We start from the raw sequence: 10,994 nt of genomic DNA, 5'->3' as shown, positions 1-10,994 counted from the left end.
GAATTTTTTGTTATTGTTTTCTCATTTCCCCTGCCTAAGACTTAATTTTAACACTTTTTTTTAAAGATGAGTCACTGCTTCCAATGTGGAGGCCAAACTATCCCAAGGTTTTGAGGGTTTTTGAAACTGTTTTCAGGGATATCCCCTTCTCCCCAAGACCTGCAAGTTCTCAATTTCTCCGAAGTCTTATGAGAAGCTGTGACTGCTCTCCTGGCCTGTACTCTGCTGTATGGATGCCCAACAGCACTCCTTTCTGCCCTGGAACCATGATAAGGGTCCCTGCTCTGCTGTTGCAGTAAGTTCTGTTGCCCTCTGCAAATTTTCTTGAAACTGGGGTACCAGATACAACCTGGATCTGAGTAACAAGGACGCCTGTGTCTTGTCTCAGGAAGAGCAAGGAGACCTCTGCTGTCCTGGTCATTGTCCTTAATGCCTATGGGCTGAGCACTTGGGAAGCAGATGCTTTGTGCTTCCTGAGACCTTCTCCTGGTCCCCTGAGCTGGGTCTGTTCTGAGACCTCCACTGAACCTTCTCACCCGGGTGAGATAGAGTTTTCCTGTTGACTGAGAGGTTTGGGAACCATCACTGCTGCCATGGACCTGAATGCTCTGTGTTCTATTTCTGGATGATTGGAGCAGGTTCACTCTGGCATGGTCAGTGCTACACTGAGGGACCTTTCTAACCCCAGTGCAAAGATCCTTCTTGCACATCTCCAAGTTGTCTTGATTTGGAAAATTGTTTCACTCAGTCTTTTTAAGGGTTCTATCACTCTAGAATTTATTATATTATTATTATTATTGTAATTATATTATTTTTGGGTTTTGCAAGGCAATGGGGTTAAGTGACTTGCTCAAGGTCACAAGCTAGGTAATTATTAAGTGTCTGAGACCAGATTTGAATTCTCCTGACTCCAGGTCTGGTGTTCCTTCCATTGTTCCACCTACCTTCCACACAGTTATTTAATGGCATTTGGAGTAGTGTGGAGAGCTAGGAAAGTCCCTACCTTTATTTCATCCTCTTGGCTCCTCCTATACTTCATTTTTGAAGAAGACCATTGCATCAGGCAGGTGATGTCATGACAAGCACATGAATGGGATTTCAGTAAGGGGAAGCTGTGCTAAGTCACCAGGCTCATTTTCTCCTCTAGTCATATGGGTCCAGTGGCCAGATCCAAATCAAAATAACTAGAGATGACCTTGAATGTGATGGAGGAAACCAGGGAGGAGTGACTTGCCCAAGGTCATACAACTAGTAATAGTCAAGTGTCTGTGGTCAGATTTGAACTCAGGATCTCTGATTCCATTACTGGTGTTCTTTTCACTGCTCCATCCTGCTACCTTTAATGTCTTCCAGTACCTGAATAATATTATGATGTTGAGGAGATCAAATAAAAACCATGATGGCAGAAATCCTAAATCAGATTGTGGTAAATATAAGAGTCAAGTGTTGAGAGACAAGCCTTATGAAACCCAGAGTATGACCCATTCAGTAAAGTTTTGGAAAATACTGTTGAAAGGAAAAAAAAGCTCATCTCATTCCAGATGCAGTTCAGAAAATCTAGCATTGCCCATCAGTGAGGCATGTGTCAGCATTAGAGCATGACACAGTATAATGTCCCCACTGAATAAGACCGTTTGGTAGAAATAGTTGTTTAGTAATTATCAGAATGGACTTGTAATGACACAGATTAGAATTGTTGGTAGGGTTTATGAATATATTGCTCTCCCAGTAGCTTCTGGGGGGCCTTCCTGATTCCATCACTGAAATACAATGTTACACAGATCTTATTATCCCGGCACACAAAGAAGACTCCATATATGCCATGGAAATGTCTCATTTCTTTTACAAGTGATTGGCCCTTTCCTTCTAGACTCCTTTCTTTTTTAGGTTTTTTTTTTGCAAGGCAAATGGGGTTAAATGGCTTGCCCAAGGCCACACAGCTAGGTAATTATTAAGTGTCTGAGAACGGATTTGAACCCAGGTACTCCTAACTCCAGGGCCGGTGCTTTATACACTGCACCACCTAACTGCCCCTAGACTCCTTTCCAAAAAGGCCTGAAGAGATGAAAATGTGAAATTCTCAGAAAGACCATTGAAACTACCAAAATGAAATTAAAACTGTACTTATATATGCACATCTAAGTGAATATGAATTGACCTGAGATAGGTGGTTCCCTGAACTGACTTGGTAGAAATCCTGAAATCTTAGATAAAGATAAACAAGGCTCTGCTCAGCTTCTACGGACAAGAGAAGCTTTTTTTCAGCATAACCTCTGAGGGAGGAATGCTTTCTACAAAATCATTGATGATAGTTTCCTCCATCTCAAATTTGAGAAAATTCATTGCTTCACTGGACCTATGAGCTGGACAAGTTTGAACTGTTTCTACTTTGTTCTCCACAGAATCTCTTAGTGTTTTCCCCTGAAATCAATTATCCTGTAGCTCATTCTGTTAACTTTTTCAGCCTCTCAGCTTTGGTTCTACTCTGAAGTCATGTCTTTAAATTCACCTATAATTCAGTCTTCCACTTAGTGGATGTAAGAATCTTCGTAAATCTCTCCATTGCAGAGAGGGATATAGATCTCCTTAGCAAGTATTTTCATTTCCTATTCCTAGTCCAACTCTCACAGAACATACATACATGGAAGGTGGAACAAGGTTTCCTTGAAATTATTATGTCTTTCACCCTGAACTATTCTTACATGCCTGGTCTTCAGATCTTATTTTTCCTTGGGTCTTTCAATCCAACAATGCTCTAAATTGCCATCTTTGCAATGTGCACACTCTGCTTCTGCTTCTGACCTATGGGGTAAAATATATTAGCTCTTGTCTTTCTTACAAATGACAGCCTTTTAAATGCTCGAACACAGCTATCATGGATTCCATGAATCTTCTATTGTGCAGGCAAAACATCCATAGCTTTTCCTACTTACACTTATTTGGAATAGTATTGAGATGCTGATAATCTCAGTTCTATTCTTCAGCTTCTCAATGTAACCTCAAAAAGTCAGCACAATAGTCCATGTATGATCTAATCAGGACAGGCTTTAAGGGGGAAAAAGGATTTTAATGAAAGAAGGTCCAGGAGTAAAGGTGCTTTTGCTTTTGTGGAAATGATGAGTAATTTTTCGTTGATTACTAGGACAGTCTAATTTGGGTGCAAAACAGTGAGAGATTTCCATGGAGAACAAAGTAAAACTACTTCGAATTTGCTCAGGAACCCATCCACTCAGGGCCTTTCAAGTGAAGAATGAATTTTCTCAAATTTAAGGCTTCCATGGCAGAGACAGAGAAAACTGTCAGCAATTTTGTGGAGAGGAGTTCTCTGTTACTCTTTGGGTTGTGCAAAAAGACTGACAAATTTAAAGATTCTAGAAATCTAAATCTGTCATTTGGGTTTGAACTTCTCTCAAGGTCTGTTTGATTTACTTGTTCCCTCAAGTGTAAATGAAAAGATTTAGCATGTGGTCACCACATTGTTCCCAAACATTACCTTGTCATTGGCATATAACTGTTTAGATTACTTTGGCAATGCGTATAAAAAGGACTTTCATACACATGCAGTGGAAAATGAGATGGGGAGAATGTGTGGGAAAAGTTTCCTATAGCTCTGTGTCTATACGGAGATGAACTATTTTTAGTACATTGATTTATGATATGATACATATGGAAAGAGAGGAGAGGATAATAAATATAACAAAATAAAAAGTCATATTTGCATCTCACTTATATCACATCCCCTGAGTCAGGGGACCCAGAATGAAGAAAAAAAAAATCAGATAATATTGTGGCCTCAGAAGAATAATTCAAATATCTTTAAGTTAATACTAAAGACAAAGATATAGCAGGTTATGTTCATAATATCATGTAATGAAAGTTACAGTTAAATCCATCAAGGGACAATAAACTGAAAAGCAGAAATCCTATCCAATGACAAAATAGTGAACACAAACTATTGTGTGCCGTGTACTGCAAAAAAGATTTTGTACCAGAGAGAAAGATGATCAACCACTTGGGAGAAATTGTTACATAGTAACCTTCTGGATATGTGAAGATGTTCATTAGTCTATGTGAGAATGAAATGACTATATTTTCTGTCATGGAAACCAAATATGTCAGCTAATGACCCACAAAGAGGAGTTTGCCCAGTATATTTTATTTGAATATTTTGTTAGTTATCTACTTAATTAAGTAGATTAAAAGGAGACTGACTTACATAATTTTGAAATTTTAAAATATGTCACAGATGCTCATTAGTCTTCTTGGTAAATATTTTATATTGGAAACAAAGATGATTTTCCCAAATCTAAAATTATAAAGAATACTTTAGTGAAAATCACTGTGGATTGGTGGATTGAACCAGAACTTGTACCAGTAACTACTAGAGTAAAATCCTACTTCAAGAATATCAAACAAAGGCCAAAGAATATGTCCTAATCTTGCAAGATATAAAGCTGTATTATAAAGCAACAGTCATCAAAGCTGTTAAGTATTGGTTAAGAAATAGAGAAGAGGATTAATGGAACAGATTAGGTACAAAAGAAACAGTAAATTGCTGCAAATCTATATTGATAAGGGGAATGCAAATTAAAGCAACTCTGAAGTACCCACTCATACCTATAAGATTGGCTAAAATGACAAAAGAAGAAAAATATATATGTTGGAGGCGATGTGGGGAAACTGGAACACTAAGGTATTATTGGTGGAATTGTGAACCGATCAATTTGGAACTATGATTAAAGGGCAAGAAAAATGTTCATAATCCTTGATCCAGAAATGCAATTCTCAATGAGATTATTAAAAAAGGGAGAAAGACTCATATGTAAAAAAAAAACAAAACATTTATTGCAGCTCTTTTTGTAGTACCAAAAAATGGAAGGTGAGGGATGTCCATCATTTGGGGAATGGCAGAACAAGTTATGGGGATGTGAATATGATGGAGTACTATTGTTCTATAAAAAGCATGAGCTGCAGGACTTCAGAAAAGTTTGGAAGGTCTTGCACGAACTGATGCTGAATGAAGTGAGCAGAATCATTAGAACATTGTTATATATGAATAACAGTATTTCCACTATGATGGATGTGGCTCCTCTTAGCTGTTAAATTTTCAAGTACAATCTTGAAAGTTTTGTCATGGAAAGTGACATCCACATCTAGAGAAAAAACAATTATGAAGTTTGAATGCAAAGCAAAACATATTAAATTCTCTCTTGAAAATTTGTTCTCATGTTTTCCCCCTTAGTTTTAATTCTTCTTTCACAACATTACTAATATGGAAATATGCTGAGCAGCATTCTACATATATAACTTTTATCAGATTGCTCACTGACATGGGGAGGAGAGAAACAAGGGAGGGTGTTAAAAATGTGGAATTCCAAAAGCTTGCAAAAGATGAATGTTGAAAACTATCTTTGCCTGTAACTGGAAAAAATAAATTAAAACAAAATCCTGCTTCTGACATATAATCAATAAGACTTTAAGAAAGTCACTTTATTGCCTTCCCCAACCTGGAGGGCTGGAAGTTTTGGCAAAGTTGTACATATGCATTGGTAATTTTTCATTGGTATTTCCCCAGTCAATAAAATTGTTGATCTGCACTTAGCCCAAACCAAACCAAATGAAGCAAAACCTGTAATATCCTATTTGCAGAACATAAAGTATTTTATAGTGGCATAATCAAATATGTTTATTCTTCTGAAGAACCTTGTGAAGCAACTTGGAATTATTTTTATTTTAGACATGCAAAAACTCCAATTGAGTCACTTACTCATGGTTACTATTCAGGAAGTTATAAAACAACCCAAAAATTTTCATGGAAAATCCAATGTGTTTTCTATGGATCTAGGATGACTTTCTTGAATTATATTTTCAAACTATTGATTTAGATGGACTCTTTTCAATAAATAAAACCTTGACTTTAAGCAAGAGATATTCTGTACACTAAATCTGAGAGAAAAATGATATCTTATTCTATTCTTGCTTAAAATATCTTGAAATCAAAATTATTACAGCTTCCCAGCAGACTCACATTCAGTGAACTTTCTCCAGCATGCAGATTTTTCTTTCCCTTGTTACATAGGATTATTGATTTGTAGTTAGAAGAAGAGATCTGAGTGGTCTAGTTGCACTCCTTCATTTTATGGAAGAGAAAATTGATATCCCAATAGGTTAAGTGACTCCTCCATGATCCCATAGGTAAGAAGTGATATAACTGTTTTCCATGATTTCTCCAATTAAATTTTTTTCTCTAAGCCTATGATTTACTTTTCTTGAATTATATTCTGAAGTATTGATTTTTAGCTATGTCCCTTTCTACTAGAGATAAATGACTTTTGGAGCATGTCTTCCTCAAATTTATTTATTGTGGTCGAACTGGAAACATCATGGTCATTGAATAAATTCAAACTATGAAGAAAAGTAATGAACTTAAGAACAAAGAATAAAAGAATCAAAAATCAGTGGAGATTTCTTTGAAATGACTAATTGGTCATAACTTTAAGTCTTTGTTACTTGGACAAGAAGTACCAGAGAAAAAAATTCTGAGATTTTGTCTTTCTGAAAGTTCTACTCCATGCTCCAAATGACCATCAGCATAAGATTTTAATGAAACCTTAAGTGGCAAGATGAAGCACTTCAGGTTTAAGTATAAACTTTTATATTTAGGTTGAAATTAATTGCACAAGTAGAGGTTGATGTGAAAAGGGGCATTGGCTTTGTGGTTTATCTTCAAAACACTAGGATTTTAATTGTCCGATAACTCATTGTGATTCAATAGTATGGCATTCCTTTCTCAGGTTAATGAAAATTAAGGAAGTAATGGCAAAAATATAATATTTATTCGATGGAAAGTGCTAACCCATTCTACTTTTCAGACTATATGTTGAATATTGTATTGTTTTTGGTAATCACATTCTAAGAGGTATTTAAAAAAAATTCCCATGGTATTTGCCTAACATTGTATTTTAAGGGTACTAGTCACTGTTACTGATATGCTGCTGCAAGAAGTCCAAGGGATAAGAGATTGAATTTATTTTATAAAAACACATCTAAAAACCCTGAGGTAAAAAGTATCCTTGTAGAAATGCAGGGTAAAAACATTGATTTAGGTATTGATTAAGGTAAAAACTGGTATATCCTCCAGAATAAATATAAAAAATAAATAATCAGCAAGAAATTTTCTGGTATCTCAACAGCTGCATATCAAAATCCTTAAAACAGATTTTTAAAATTCTCTTTGCCTGAGGTTCTACAGTTAGACCCCAGATCAATCCACTTAGGGGAAAAAAAAACTGGGGAAAAGTTAACTTGAATTTTCAGTCCAGTTTCATTATTGGTTCACAATAGTTGCAATTGATATTCATGGAGTGTGCAGATTAACTGAGATTTCCCCAGCTCCTCAAGCAGCCTATCAAAATGAGTCCAAAGGATTTGAATAAATTTAGCCTAGAAACAAAGAGACCTATAGAGAATGATAGTTTCTTTTAGTTCCTTTAGAGAGGCAATAGATTTATTCAGTGTTTCTCAATGAGTAAAACAGACATAAGTTTAAGGTGTGTAGATTTCCAAGCACTAAATTTTTTTCCCTTCATTTCTATTACTGTATAACAGTGAAATGGACTACCCAGTAAGACAGTGAGTTCTCTATCATTATTTATTTTTTAAAGAATGGTTTCTTGGGTCACTTGCCAGGGATTCTAAAGAGGGAATTTTTGCACTGCAAGAAAGGAGTACTGAATAACTTAAACTCACTTAAAGTTCAGTATTTAATGGATCTATCTCACCAATTTAATCTTATACAGGACATTACTTAAAACTTCTTTGATGTGCTTATTTCACAGAATGTAAATGAAAGGGTTCAGAAAATGAGTGCCCTCCATTATTCACAAAAGCTTCTGTTGATGTCTAAAGTGTTGACCTGTTATGATTTCACATATATAAAAAAATCAGCTTCCATTCAATAGATGGAAGACAATGGGATGAGAATAATAGGTAGAGAAAGCTTTTTGTCATCCTTTGATTGAAGGGAGATATTCTATCTTGATAACTATATTTGTGTAAGCTATAACAATTATAATGAGAATTGTCCAGAATAGCAAGAGAAAAAAGTAATGATTCACTAAAACTACTTTCAGAGTATGAGAGATTTGTCAGAGGAGCCAGATCATATAAAATGTCTTAAAATACCAGAAATGATGATGAAATTCAAAACATAACACAATGAGACCAGGAAGCAACATATCCTCTTGGTCCTGATGCTGGAATAATGCAGAGGATGACAAATGGGCATTTATCTGTTTAGGGATATTAAAGCAGAAGCAAAAAAAAAAGCTGTTGACTACAAAAAGAAAGAAAAAGTCTTGGATAGAGCAGCTAACAAAGGCACTTTCCCCCCCCATTTCACATAGGAAAAAATATCAGGAGCTTGCGTGCAACTGTTGTTATAAAGCAAAAAACTACTGAGGAAAAATACATTTGTATTTGGAGGCAATAGTCATCTCACATGTGGGTGATAATAACTCTATTTTCTTTGATGATAACTGAATATGGCAGTAGAAGAAGGATGAAGAAGAGTCTCCCCAGGTGTTGGACAGCAGGAAATACTTCTGGGATGAATTCCTGGGCAGTTGTTTCATCTCTCATCTCTGCCATTTTCCCATTTAGCCTATAAAGCATGAAGCATTGTGAACAATGTTGGACAGTAGTGAACTTTAAGTACAGTTCAAACGGTCCTAGGTTATCCTGTAACAATTTAGTGATGGGACAATGTAGAAACTAGACCTTTGGTTTCATTAGTAGAGTGAAGCCCTAGCTGAGGAACCTCCCTCTATTAATTCAATTGAATAACTTCTCTGCTACTTAGCCTCCTAGTCAATCATCAGTCAATAAACCTTTGTGAACTCCATAAATATGTTCCAGAAACTGTGCTCAGATGTCTAGAGTATTCAGTAACTTGCCCAATGTCATATAAACAGTATCTCTCAGAGGCATGAATTTAATATGTTTCCCCAATTTTTATAAGGCCATGAGGTTAAGTGACTTGCCTGAGGTCACACAGCTAAGTCATTAATAAGTTTCTGAGGTTGGATTTGAATTCAGGTCCTCCTGACTCCAGGGGTCTGTGCCCTATCCAATGTGCCACCTAGCTACTCCCCATATTTTTAAAGTATGAAGGAAAAACAGCAACACTGATAAACTAAGGAGTCAAGAGACAATTCCCTCTACATAATTTCCTAATTTGTTGAAAGGTGAAACAACGACATATTTTAGATCACTCACAGTCAGAGCATTCTGAGATTTAAATGAAACCCAGTCATCTATGTTCAGGCATAGCAGCTTTGAAGGAAACAAATTACTTTGTTCAAGTCAGAATAATTAATTTCATATAATTAAACAAAAACTGGAATATTCTTGGATTTTATATGTATCTAGCACTTAGAAAGTTCTGCATGGATACTAACCCTTTTAATTGGTGACAATTTCATGATACTTGAAATGATCTTGCCTTTATTTCCAATACTATAAATAAAAAATTCTAAAATAGATTTTTTTTTCGGCAAAGCTATAGTGTTAAGTGACTTGCCCAAAGTCACACAGATAGAAGTATCAAGTATCCATGGCACATCCTCCTGACTCCAAGATTGTTGCTCTAACAACTGAGACCGAGGTCCCCTAAAAGAGAATTTTGCTGATTGAAAGATGTTCTCCTAAAGAATCATGAATTTATTTTTACAACTTGAGATTTTGTGTGTTATTCTCAGTGTGCCCAGTTTAAGAATTGGCAGACTTGGATCCTGATTGCTGTACTCGTTCCATTATATCAAGGTATCAATCAACCAGTCATTGCACATTCCATATTTACTATGAGAGATTAAAATAATTGCAACAACAACAATGAATGAAACAATCTCTGTTCACAAGAAATTTACATTTTAATGGGGAAAGGGTCAACAGGTACACTTACAGGCACACAGGGAATAAATATGAAGAGCATAAATATAAAATCATCAGGAAGAGAAGGTATTAGCAATTGGAGTAACAAGAAAAGTTTCAAGGAGAAGCTGGTTCTTGAGCCGAATTTTGAAAGAAAAAAATGGAATTTTACAAGGTGGAGGTGAGGAGGGATAGCATATCAGGTGAGATGGAGAAGTAACTTTTCAGAAGAACAGAGAAAGGCTTGTTAACTGGATTGCGATGTTAAAGAGCACACACAAAAGCTCCAGCAGAGGTGTCATAGGTTTCAAAATCTAATCAAAAGAGGTTATTTTTATTCTAGAGGCAATAGAAAGTCATTAGAATTGATTGAATTTGGGAATAAGAAGGTGTGATATATACTTTAAGAAAACTAATTTGGCAGCAGCGTGGAGAATACACTGAAGAAGGAAGAAATTTGAAGCTGGGAGAACTATAAGGAAGGTATAATAATACCAGGAGTTAAATGATAAAGGCCTGAACTGGGATGGGGACTTGGAATGAGGGTGTGGGAATGGAGGAAAGGAGTAGCATAGATGACATTTACTATTAAATTGTCAATATTTGGTAATTGATTGCATAGATGGGGTTAGAGAGAGAAAAGCATCAAGAGTAGCACCAGGGATACAAGGATACAAGGTTAGATAGATGGTGATGGCTAAGAGAAATCAAAAGAACAGTTCAGACTTTAAGAAAGTATTAAACTAAGACATGTTTCAATCCTATGCCAAGATATCTTACAGTTGAAATAGTATCATTTTTTCACATGATAATTTTTCCAGGATATCAAAATGTTTCTTCTTGAATACTTAGTTTTTGTTTGCTGCTCTATAATTTCCCCTCATGCATGAGGCTGCTATGTGGCACAGTGGTTAGAGCTCTGGACTTGGCATCAGGAAGATCTAAATTCAAATCAGACTTCAGATATTTACTATCTGACCTGGGCAAGTCACTTAATGTGTTTTTGCCATAGTGTCCTAATATATAAAATGGGAATAATACTAATTATTGCTTCCCAAGATTGT

This window comes from Macrotis lagotis, chromosome 4 (assembly GCF_037893015.1).
Source record: "Macrotis lagotis isolate mMagLag1 chromosome 4, bilby.v1.9.chrom.fasta, whole genome shotgun sequence".
In the NCBI taxonomy this organism is placed as follows: domain Eukaryota; kingdom Metazoa; phylum Chordata; class Mammalia; order Peramelemorphia; family Peramelidae; genus Macrotis; species Macrotis lagotis.
Note: the sequence above shows the minus strand (reverse complement) of the source record.